The sequence below is a fragment of the Micrasema longulum genome, unplaced genomic scaffold (assembly GCF_059751315.1).
Source record: "Micrasema longulum isolate JH-2025_06_02 unplaced genomic scaffold, ASM5975131v1 h1tg002439l, whole genome shotgun sequence".
In the NCBI taxonomy this organism is placed as follows: domain Eukaryota; kingdom Metazoa; phylum Arthropoda; class Insecta; order Trichoptera; family Brachycentridae; genus Micrasema; species Micrasema longulum.
This window is the reverse complement of record NW_028279584.1, coordinates 221,842-235,517: the sequence shown is the minus strand read 5'-3', so window position 1 is coordinate 235,517 and position 13,676 is coordinate 221,842. Positions and strand designations below refer to the sequence as shown.

The window sequence follows — 13,676 nt, the reverse complement described above, 5'->3', positions numbered from 1 at the left end:
TCATGAAGGGATTTGAATACTGTCCAGCACAGCTTGTATTCTATTCTCTCTGAACCATATCTATATCCAACATGAACATGATCCCATTACCGGAGAAAATGTAAAAATTCGACTCCCATTTCGAAAAATGGCACACAATTATTTTTTTAAATAAGGCAGTAAAAAATGTTATGAAATGCCAAAAAATATTTATCGAAAAAAAAAAAAATTCAAGCAAAATGTTAAGAAACATGTGTTCAATAACTTATAATTAAAATATATGTACATTGTTATTATTAAAGCACGCATGAGAATATGTTTATGTTTGTCGTATTTTAAGATTTAAGATAAAAATAAATATTTGAATTGAACAAATGACAAAACTTAAGCATTGCCTAGAATTTAGTCCCCTTCTGAAAAACATCTCTGTATTCATATTATAATTTGTCAAGAAAACGTTTTATTTTTTCGTTTCTTACTTTTGCGCCTGTCTAAATGCAAACCGCATAACATTTAAGGTGAGTGAATAGAAGAACACCTCACAATAAGGAGTAATCATTCTCCTCCCCTATTTTCGCATGTCCTCCATCCCTCTCTCGTTCGGGTGTTTCCGTCAGCACCCGACGCGCCACTAAATCAGTTCGGGTCGATCTGTCCTCAGATGCGGTCGTGTCGCCGCCTGTCAGTTTTATTTCAACCGAAAAATACGACAAATCGTACTTGTGAATGTCGGTACTGCGCATACTTAGTGTTTTGAAGTTACATATTATATTGTGTTTGTCATAGTTCTTCAGTGAATTATACAGAATAATTAATTATTACTATAAGTTTTGTTTAACAAGTATTTAAGTTTTGGAAATACACACTTATATTGGAAGTAATTTAATTCCAGAAAGAGGTATGTACATTCTTTATAAATTTTATTTATGTCTTATTGTATATAAACTTGTGTAACAAAACATTCAAAACAAAATAAACGGCTGAAAGTAAAAAATATTTTGGATAAAAGCATTTAAAGAACAAAAAAAACTTAATGTTATTACCACGATTTATTTTTCCGTGTTAATATGATTGAATGATTTTTTATTATATCAAATCGTGTATTTAATGTATCAAAAAAGTTGCGTAATTTAATGTTGAAAATGGCATTAAATGGATACATACAAACGTGACTAAACACCAATAAAAATATCTAGTTAAATATATTGATTACTATTATTTGATTGCCCTTGTTTGTCTTTGCTAAATAGTTTTATGTTTTTTGTTCAATTTCATCTGAATGTGTTTCTTCATACAACTGTTGTAATTGGCTAAGGTCGTAAATAAATAAATACATAATCAACATACTGGGTTGTGTCATTGAAAAAGTTATCAAAAGCTTGATTAAGCGGCATTCAAAATATTTTAGTTAATAATTTTTTGATGTTCTCAAAATATGTAAAAATATTTTTGATTCTGTTTTTTTAATACATTAAATAATTATATCGGAAACTCCGCCGTACCTATTTTTTTTTAAATTCGTATGCAAATGAGACCCTTAAATTTTTTTGCAAAATGAAAAAGAATACAGATTTCTTGGATTCTAAAAATAAAAATGAATTCTAAACTTCATAAATCATGAAAAATATCTCTTCCCGACCTTTTTCCGTGCCTAATGGCGCAAAAGTATTTCATGGATTCGCCGATCCCAGCGTATCTTATTTTTTTTATTAAATAAACTTTAGATGTTCAGTCTTACGTTTTATGTACCGTTTTAGTGTATTTTTTTGAAAAATCAGTATTAGTTTAGTTTATTTAATAGAGCATTGTATGAGACCGCGGTGAGATATTGTAAAAAAAAATGTCTTTTTTTATAAGAAAATTCATAACAGTTTTATGTGTTCATTAATTTATCAATAAGCATAGAACAAACAATGGCTTTAATTCTCCGATTACCCATCTTTGTCGTATTGTTAACTCAAGACAAGATCTGGACTTTTTTGGTTTGAGTTTACAACGATTTAAACGAGCACTAAATAAATGGTCCAGATCATGTCTCGATGTTTCTTATGTTTGTCAATGCTTTTTTTGTTATTTTTTTATGTTTTTACCTATTCTAATATTGTAATATTAATACCCTATGAATTGTACAAATGGACAATGTCCGTTAATAAATAAGTAAATTAATTAAATAAAGTTGTATAAATTATTTTATTTGTTATTTAACACATTTGTTTTATTTTAAAAATCCTTGCGTTCTTAATTACGTATTTAACCATTTCGTTTAAAATTTCCTTAAAAAAACAATATTCTCATTCGATAGTATTTATTTCTCTCTATAATATATTTTTTAAAGTATTTGGTGAGGAACTCAAATAATATAATTTTGAAATAATAATCATTTTAATTTTTTTACAGATGTAACAGCATAAGTATATTTAAAAATTAATTATTATAAGAGGAATTTTATAAGTAAGCAAATAGTTACAAAATCATAATAAATAAAAGTTCCTTGAAAAAAAAATACAAAACAATTATTATAAATAATATTGATGCATATTTTTAAAGTTCATCACAATACTTAGGTACAACAAAATACAACGGTGAATATTATAACAAAAAACTACAAAATTTCATCATATATATTTCATCATTTACTACAGGTAATTTAGATGCTTGGTTTAACGTTTCAAGCCCTATTTTACAAAAATATTTACGAAATCAATGTATCAGTGAATACATCAATAATAGAAATATTTCGAATCTGAAATAAAACTTAAAGCATGATCTTGATGATCCCGTATCAATCCTAACACTATGATCAAAATTTCAAAATGCAATGCCACCTTTTAGAAAACTTGCAAAGCTTTGATAAAATAAATAAATGGTCTCAATGAATAATAAAAGCCCCTGCCTCTGCTGAGAATAATAGTGTAATGTAAAAAGCACCTTCTGAGATAATGGCTGTAGAACTAAGCTGTAAGCTGTTAAAATTTAAATAAATTTATATGCGCAAAGGTACGAGTAGTTTGAGTAAAAAACTAATGTTTTTTTTATACAATTAAAAAAATAGCATTGGTAAAAAGGTAGCCCTATTCTTACATAAACAAACAAAAAACCTTTTTCTAACGCTGTTCTGCCATGATAGAATCATTTTAGTCTGTATTATATTTACTCCCGAGTTCATTAGGTTTGTTTTCATTAGCCATTGAACAAAATTGAAATACATTTTTTAGCCAATCAGCACTGTTTGAGTTGACAAAAGAATAGAGGGATAGTACGTTCGCTATTTTTTAAAGATTAATAAGTACATTTTGGAACTTTGAGTAAATTTTAATTGGGTTTGTGTGTTGCTTCGTTCACTTTAAAAATAAAGACTGCGTAACTTTCCATGGAAGACTGAGAGGCAGATAATTTTTACAATAGAGTTCTATTGCCAACTCTAATGTATGGGAGCGAAGTATGAAATTGGAAAATATTGATGTAAGTCGATTAAGTGCTGTCGAAGTGCGATCATTGAGGCAAATGTGTGGTAAAATTATGTATGATGGGTGCACAAATGTCGAAATCCGTGAACTGTGTAAGGCATTATCGACAGAATCAAGAAAGGGGTGCTGCGTTGGATTGGACATGTATAGCGAATGGACAGCGAAAAAACGGCTAAAACGATCTACGATGCGAATGTTAAAAGATGCATTAAACGAGGAAGATCGAGAAAGACATGGCACAATTAAGTCCATCAAACACTTGAAGATGGACATGTCAAGAGTAGGAATAATTGGCGTGCGTGCATGAAAAGATGTATGAATATAGAGGAAACGAGGTTTGTATGCAAAAACAGAGTGATATGGTGTTCTATTCTCTCTGCTTACCCCTACGGGGAAACGGCGTGGTGTATTGTTTTGTATATTTTAGTCAAGTGTATTTTTGAATGGCAAATGTGAACCTAGAAGATGGCGATTTTTATGACGTCTTCAATTAAATGGGCAGTCATTATAACTTTTAAAGTTGATGAGTTATTGCTCTCTTGTTCAACAATTTTTATATATTCTTCAGCGCTTTCAATGTTTTCCCGACTTTTTATGGGTTTAGAATACATCCTAAAGTATCTATCGCACTGATTGTTCAAATGCCCTCGTGCAGGAAATAAATAATTCCACCAGCCGACATTTAAGAAATTGTACTGCCATCTATGATTAACATATAAATACCATTTTTGGTGAGCATTTATGTACATAAGTATACAGCGTATAATTTGAACAGGTATATTGAAAAAGAGCGTTAACACCATGACGCTGTTATTCCACTCAGGAGCTTAATTGGGTATTATAAAATTGTTAAGATTATTTATGCGGGTGAGATACATCTAATTGAATTATTTCACCTACATCCTAAATACTAGGCAACGCTTGAAAATATTATTGCTTACATTTCTATATTTAATTCAATTAGATGAATCTCACCCGTATAAATAAAGGTTTCAGCTCTTTAACTTCACAAACATCAACATATAGAAGAATTAAAGGAATAAAATAGGCAGAATGGTAAATGTTACACAGTGTGTAAATTGGCCACTTAAACCAGCCATTGACAGGTCATAAGCCCTGTAGATGCCTAGACTTTTATATTACCCTCTCTTAAATGTTCTTCATCTCTGTTGTAATATGTTAATGTAAACAGCTCCCCAGGGAGTTGAATCCAGTCCTTGTCTACGAAAATTTGGACAAACTCAAAATATTGTTGATAAATCCACCTGGTCCATGAAGAAGTATGGAAATTGAAAAAATAACATTTTCAGGCCTTTCCTAGTATGTATGTGAAATAATTCAATTAGATGAATCTTACCCGTATTAATAAAGGTTTCATCTATTCAACTTCACAAACATCAACAGATGAAAGAATTGAAGGAATATAGATGTTCAAATATGGCAGAATGGTTAATGTTGGCAGGTCATAAACCCTGTAGACCTAGACTTCTATATTGCCTAGACTACTTTAAAATGTCTGTTGTAATTTGTTGACATTTCATAGTCCCTGGGCTAGCATCTGAAGATGATCAAGATACTATGCAATTCCTGTACCAATTTAGTTCCCTATGCACCATTTGGTGCTAAAAGGGAATGATAATCGTTTAAAAAAAAAACCCACTTTTTTTATTTGACGATAAAAATTTGTACCTGCTATTATTGTTTTTTTTAATTATACTAGTAAGCAATGATGTAATAACTTGAATTTACATATAAGTTATTAATTTAAAAAATACTTGGTACACTTCCACTTATTTATTTTGACCAATTAGCGCTTTCACCCTCTAAGGGGCGGGGCATCTTCAGACTGGAGTGCGATGTTTATATATTTATTTTTTTTAAAAGAAATATTTGCGTTTTTATGATTTACCCAAATATTTTATTTTGAGGGCCATTTTTAACGAGTTGTAAATAACTCACTAGTAGAAAATGGGAATCAAGTTGGGATAGAGTGGGATTCGAACTACAGACCTTTGATCCGTGAGTCCGAGACACTAGCCACAGTTATTACATCATTACAATGGAATTCCATCAATAATTGTCAGTAAATAATTTAAATGAAATACTAGTTCATAAATAAAAACAGAAAAATCAAATTAAAAATGAAAAGTTCTAAAACTCTCATCATAATTCTCATTCCCTACCTAATGGTACATAGGGCACAACATTTTTGTAACATAAGGGTAAGATGATCAGTTTTACGCTTCAGGTACCAGTCCAAGGACTTTATTTTTTGAGAAATCACACTATTAAATAAATATTTCATACTAACCTTGTCGGAAATCAAACCCGAAACCTCTTGCATGGTGAGCAAACGCGCTGACCATTACACCACGAGGTCGACAAAAACTCAATAATCTAATTAAAGGGTTAACGCTTCTAATTTACAGGTGTGTTTAAACCTTTCCGAAACCATATAACATGTAAGTACCACCTTTCAACTTAAAAGTTTTAGTAATCTTTTTTCCACCTTTTAATATTTTATAATACATTATATGAAATTATTTCAGTAGGTTTAATTACAACATGCTTTGTATTTTACTTACTCAAATTATAGCGTCTATAATAACTTAATTTGCATTATTAAATTAAATGCCTAATTGTTGTCTAGACCTAAGACTTAATACTTTTGAAACTAAGTTGGTTGAGGCTTTGTTAATCGTAAAAATAAAATTATTTAAGTGATTGATGGATAATTAAACATAATCATAGACACTGCACGCGCTTGGTTCACAAAATAATGAAATGACTAATCAGTAAAAAAAATCAACACATCTCGGTGGATAAAAAAGACGTAGTTTTATATTACTAGACTTGATCTTACCGGTGTCGTATCTTGGAGAAGTAAAAAGCCGCAGTGTAAGCGAATAAAAACCTTATAACTCAAAGAGAAAATGGACCTTTAAAGTAAGTATTATCATTTTTTTTAGACAACAGGGCCTCTTTTGATTACGATTATTATTTTATTTCATTTATTTTATTTTTTATTGAAATAAACGGCACTTAGTGCCTTTTACATTTAAGTTGCATATAATAAAATACATACATGTAAGTGAAATAAGTAAAATATAGTATTTAAAACAAATTATTACTAAACAGTTAAATACAAATTAAGGAGTCAAAAAAAAAGATACACGGTTAAAAAAAAATATGACTAGTTATAAAAATACTTGAAAAATTTAATATTTGGCAATAGAAATATTTTGAACTTGTAAAAAAAAGAGAAAAAAAAAGTAAGAAAGCAAAACATGTTAATAAATTATTTTTTTATAAATTAAAACAATTTTTAATAGCACTAAACAAAAATTTTTATTTTTTAAATTGCATTTTTATTAATATAAACCAGTTAAAAGCAATATAAAAGTCTAGGCATTTACAGAGCATATGAATTGCCATTTGCTGTCACATTTACACTGATTTATCCATAACCATGTAAATGATTTTTTATTTTTTTTTTAATTTGTAATAAATTAAATTTACTCGTGTGTGGTCGAAATCATTTCACAACACTAAATTATCAAATTGTTAAAAGAAAAAAATTAATAAATTAATAATGGAATAATATTTTCTCTTTCTCATAAAGAATTAATTTATATCTATACATAGAATATTTCTGGTTCCATTTTAGTGTCATTTTTTACACGGTATGAATAAAAATATCAAGTATACAATATTTTTCCTTACCATAAAAGTGTTTTGATGAAATGTAAGCTTAAGGTGTGTATAGTTTAGAAATTTTATTTAATTTAACTCCAAATAAGACATTTTAATAAAATAATGTTTTTAGTATTTTAAGATATAAATAGAAAAAATGTGCAAATATAATAAAAATATTGTAGTTAAAAAGAAACAAATAAACAAAATTATTTCATATTTTAAATAATATATTATGTACCTTATAATATTATCCCTACGGATCAATCCCTTTTTTATTTCGTGTTGCCACAAGAAAATGACGGAAAATTGTAAAGCTCAGACATTTAAAAAAACAAAACATTAAAACATACAGTTTAAACATTCCTTTTCCTTAATTTATAAAAATAAATCAATAATAAGTTTACTCCTGTTATTGCAAAAAATAAATAAATTTGCCTTTCATAATTGACGCGTGCCTCCCTCATCGCTGTCAACAACCGACTTAATTAGTTTCACATAACACCGGCTATAGAATAGCGTCTCTATCTTCCTTGTTATGTGTTCTATATTCGTGCTCTCTCTAATACAGATGTATTACTGTATTTGCGGACATCATTCTTCGAGTAGCAAGGTTAAATATTTTTTTTGTTATTCTGCATAGTTATTTAAATATTAATCGCAAATCGAGTGTGAAAATGTCAATTTGAAGATTACAAAAAATACAATTTCATGATTCAAAAAATAAGAGAGATATATCAAGTCTTGTATCGTATGTCAACTTGTGTGACATCACAGCCACACAAGAGTTGGGATTTTTATTTTATCATGATTAACACTATTTTAAATATTGCTATAATTATGTATTTGTTCTATTTTTTCCAATACAGGCTTGCTACTAAGCTATCACTAGAAAGATACTTGCCTGGACTTGTCTAAGAAGAAAACGTAATTAGATAATCAATTTAGTAATGAATAATTATTTATATACTCCAACAGAAATGAATAACATTTTGTAGAAGGTAATAAGCTCATGCCCTGTCGTTGGCTGGTTTAATTGTCCACTTTACACACTATGTAACATTCACCATTCTGCCTTATGTTTAAACACCTTTATTCCTTCAATTCTTTCATATGTCGATCTTGTGAACGTTGGGAGCTCCTCTATGCGCGGACGCTTTGGTGGGTAAAAATATGGTGGGACAGGCAACTGTTCCTGTGGGATGCTCATTTCGTTGGGACTGTGCTACCTTCCGAGCGGAACGCACACGTTATTTTATTTTGTCCTCCCCTTATGGGGGTGGTATTCGGATCCTCTGCCTCTGACCATCCGGGGAGTTCTTCTTTATCCAAAATCGTTCTCTTATTGTAAATATCCGTGTTTTACTAATGTTTTGTGTAAGTTGTGTTTGTTATGTTACTATGGTTTTTAGAAATTGTTTTTGTATATTTGGATACGTTTATTTATGTAAATTGTTTGTGTAAGTTCATATTTTTTTAATAAAAAAAACAGAGGGGAGATTTTGAGGGGCGGAGACGACGTGTTGGCTTCTGTCCATACGTCCTCCTCCCCCCTCCTTAATCTGCATAGAGTTTGTATTCCTTAGGAATATTAATAATAACTTCCCTTTATGCACAGCTGACAGACAGTCCCCCAGGACTCTTTAACAGCTGCGGGTAGATGGTGGGCTTTAGGATCTCCCCTCAATGCTGATATTGTGGAATTAAAAAGCTGAAACCTTTATTGTTGCGAGTGAGATTCTGGCTGAATTATTTCTCCTACCTATATATTTTTTTTTAATAAAATCCTTCTCAAAAATATTAGCGTCGCGTCGGATATCAAGAGGTTTAGGCAGGTACATAAATATACATTCCAGGGATCCTTTAAAGCCAGGGGTTTCCTTTTCGTATCCTGTTATATAATACCGCGCAAGATTTATCACCCTTCTCTGACGTTTCGGAAAGAGCTTAAGCTTCCGTTCTCCGATCAACGGAAGTCGTACGCAGCTTTAATCTTCAATAAATACAAGAGTGATGACTTAAGCACTCTCAGAATAATTAATCTGAGGATTACTTCGATAATTTAATTCGATATACGAATTATATATCGTTTTTCAAATGATCTCATTAACGATGGAATAAGAATATCTACATTTAAATCGGTTTATTTTTAAATAACTATAAGGTATGTTTTATAAGGGTTTTATGGGTTTATGTAAGGAAATTATAGATAAAAAAAACAGATTTACATAACTTCTTTTTTTAATGAATATCATATACTTTTATTACAATTTTCTTATTTTTATTGACTAAAAATTAAAGTTCTTACAAAAGCACTTATTTGTTTTTATGTCTATCGTATTCTTCAAGCAGCCTTTATTGAAATTTAAAATAAAATGTATACCTACACACAGGCCAAGATTTTGTGTTATTTTTTTTGTATTTATGCAATAGTATATTTTATTAAAAAATATATATATATTTGAAGAACAAACTTTGTAGTTATTCATTATAATAAAATAAATAAATCACTTTTGTTTTAAACCACTAATTTTTACTCTCTTAAAAAAATCTTAGAAATTAAATAAGCGATTCAATGGAAGAAAAAAATAATTAATAACCAAAAACAGAATATTTCTTTAAATCCACTCCTGTCTAGTTTCGAACGTATTCATATCAAGTTACCACCTTTTTAGGGAAAAAATAAACGATTTTTTTAGCTTCACGTGTAGTATTTAGTAAACATGGATAAAATAAAATAGGAAATAATTCTTTAGTTACGTAAACATTGACGAAGAAGCTTGTTTGCTTTGAAACCGGTCGGTGGAAAAAAATATATAAAATGGTGGTAAAAAACAACTTGGTTTTATTTATTTTATTTTGTGTTTGCAAATGTAAATTTAAAATTGTAAGTTTTTTTATTTTTATGTTTAACATACTACTACATTGATTTAATAAAAATTCCGTTTCATTTCACTGTTCATCTTTTTGATCCCTAAAATTTAATTAAAAATTGTCGAAATGTTATCTTTTCATCCCAGAAGAGTAATCCTCTGTAAAAGTGGTGGGTGTTGTGAAAATTCCTACTTAATTGGATTTGAACCTTGTACTTCTTTATTAAATATCAAAATATTGTCACGTATTCACTAAATCAATCCAATCTCAATTTACGAACCGCCCCTCTGCGGTTCAACAAATTGTAAAAAAATACATGCCGACATTAAAATAGGGGCAATAAGTCTTTATTTTGAACAGGTAACACGGAGATATGAATATTTCCTCCGAGAATTGTATTTCGGAGTACACAGGTAGAGCAATAATAATGATCCACGTGTTTATACTTTTTAATAATAAAAAAATAAAGCAATGTTCTGTATATTAACGCCTACGAACCTTTATATAACTGTGACTTACTTCTAGAAAGGCTAATCTCAGATTTCGTATTTTTCTTAACATAATTTTGTAGATGGTCGATGTACATTAGTTTTTTTATTTTATTTATCAATTTTGTTTATCAATTTTATTAATTCAATTAATAATATTGATAATAATATCCGTTCAATTGGCTTTTTTAAGGACATATTTATGCATAGAAAATTATTATAAAAGAAAGTAGAAAGACACAAGGTAGATTTCATTACTGAAATGGAAGAATTGAAAGAATATGGATTTTCAAACATAAGCGAAATGGCGAATGTTACACAGTTTGTAAAATGGCCACTTAAACCAGCCAATGACAAGTCAAAAGCCCTGTGAATGCCTAGACTTCCATATTCCCTTATTCAAGGTATTCTCCATCCCTGTTGTTATTTGTAATACACACAAACAAACGTGTGTTGTAATGTTTTAAGCTCTTAAATTACTGTGGTTAATAATTCGTCTGCACGCGGAGATGTAACATCGTGTTACTACAAGCCAAAGACGGAACGTTCTTAGGTTCAGACATCTGAAAAAAAAACACGAAGACATGCTATTTAAGAATTCCTATTTCACAATTTATAAAATAAATCTTTGTTTTGGCCTTGTTTTAGCGAAATAAATTTAAAAAACATAAAAACCGCCTATCATTTTACATGCATGCATCCCCTATCAAGGTCAATAACTGACTGAATCTGTATCACGCAAACACCGACCGCAAAATAGCGTTTCTGTCTTCCTTGTTATGAGGTCTCTCTCTTTATTGGAGGACATTCATTCTTCGCGTTGCAAGGATAAATATTTTTTGTACTAAAATCCAGCATAGTTAAACAAATTTTACACTCCAAATACTGTGTAAAAATGTATATTTGATGATTATAAATAATATAATTTCATCATTTGAAAATATAAGAGAGACACATCAAGTCTTGTGTCAAATGTAGATAAGTGTGACATCATAGCCACACAATATTTAATTCATATTTGTTATCAATGACGTACAGTTTATTATAAAGCCACAAAACTGTTTAATAATTGCTCTTCTGTTATATTTCAATTTACGACATTGGCTCTAATAGATCCAAGTCACAAATATCTTTTGATTTACTAATTAACTATCATATTATGTACATAAAATTATCCATTTATACAATCTTGCTTTGATAATCTAACTAAAGTTATCTACCCCGTTTTAAGTCAGTCAATTTTTTTTTTATATAAACAGTTATCAATACATAGAAAAAATAAATATAAGTAGTAGACATAATAAAAGTATACTGAAAAACATAGCAAAATACATGGTTAAAAAAATAAGTGATAAACATAGTAAAAAATGCAGTATAAACATAGAAAAACTTATTTAAAAACCCAATATAAAAAAATATACTGTTAAAATGTAATTAAATACTAACTTAGAAACATGGTTAAAGACATAGTGAAAATTATATTAAAAAACCCAGTCAATTCGAAGTAAAAAACAAAATGCAAAACATGAAACATAGTAAAAGCCAACGTAAAAAGAAAACATAAAAAAACATAGTAAAAGATGTGATAAATAAAAAAATGTACATATATTTATACAATCACGGCACAATTGTCAAAGCCAAACAAATCGCGTTTTTGTGGAATATTTATTAACAATTTTATTTTCAAATTTATGTAAGAAAATATTTCACTGAATGTTTTTGTTAATTGTAACTTAAACCACCTAATGACAGGTTATGGCCTGTAAATGCCAAGAGATTCATATTTCTTCTTCAAAATGTTTTCCATCCCAATTGAAATACAATGATTTATTTGAATGTGTGTCTACGAATTTAATGCTTTAAAAAATAATACATGAAAAATTTATTAGCAAAAAAAAGTTACACTTTTTTTGAGCCAGGACTGTAGGTTTTTTCGTTCATATAATTTCAGAATATTTGAATTGGTATGAATTTTAATGCGGTAACGAAAAGTTATGGTGAACAAATCCGTACCGTATCGCGATATTATGTCATTAATTTCCATTTTATTTTGATTGCCTCAGAGAATGTATTAACAAGATACAAAATAAATCATAAAGACAAATGAACGTTTATTATTCTTAAAATAGTTTGATCTAGTAAACAGGCAAAATACTTTAGAGCCGATGAGGAAATTCAGTCCCACGGAAAGTTTTATAAAAAAATGGTTTTGTCACACGCGGTTAAAAAAGGGCAGTTACGGTTAAAAATCAGTCAGTTAAAATACTAATTGTTTTGAGCTTTGTTTATCACTCATGAACAAATATTTGCCAACGATAAGTTTCAAAAAAACAACAATATTTTGAGTTTGTCAATTTTTTTGTACAAAGGGAGTTAAATCCAGTCCTGGGGAGCTGTTTATATAAACACATTACAACAGAGATGAAGAACATTTTAGAGAAGGTAATACTGAAGTCTAGGCATCTAGATAACTTTGACAATATTTATCCGAAAGGTTTACTTACGCTTTCGTGACACAAGCAGTCTTTTTCGTTTCAATTCCAAACATCACGCCCGAATGACGATCGAGGAACGACTAAAAAAGACTTGATTTACTTGTATTTAATTTTTTTTTAAACTTTTATTTTATTGATATTTTTAAGATTTTTTTAAAAATATTTTATGTAAACATTTATTATATTGTGTTACAAAAATGTTTAAAGAAAGAAATCCCTGCAAAAAAACTGCTTTTGCAGTTTGGTGGGAATTTAAAAAAAATTTTGTTTAGAATTTAAAAAAGAAAAATAAATAAAAAAATAAAATAAAATAAAAAAAAATACGCGTCGGACATGACTGAGCGTTTGGCACGAGTTATGTGTAATCATTTTTTATGGTTCAGGGCATGCTTGTGTGTATTAATATGTCAATGTATTATGTATGTCTGTGTATTTTGCTATTTTCCGGTCAGTGGCTACCAATGGTATAGTGGGCTGGGGAGGTTGCACAGCGTCTATCATTAACTCCCTAATAAACGTACAAAAATTAATACTAAGAGTGATGCTGCGTTGTCCTCCCTATTTTCCATCTGAGACATTGTTCCAATTCATAAAAGTACTGGACAATAGTCATTTTTTTAAAAGAGTCATTGAAACATTTTTGCATGCGGCTACAAGAGTAGATCCTAGCAAATGCTAGT

General features: G+C 29.3%; 1 protein-coding gene across 1 annotated transcript in view; it reads left to right on the top strand.

Annotated features, from left to right (window-relative positions):
* Positions 1-617: 617 nt before the first annotated feature.
* Positions 618-13,676, top strand: part of LOC148272203 (zwei Ig domain protein zig-8-like) — a 157,939-nt gene continuing 144,880 nt past the window's right edge. Inside the window, exon 1 of the mRNA XM_088240374.1 lies at positions 618-877. The gene's annotated coding sequence lies outside the window, so the exon portion shown is untranslated. The remainder of the gene's footprint in view (positions 878-13,676) is intronic.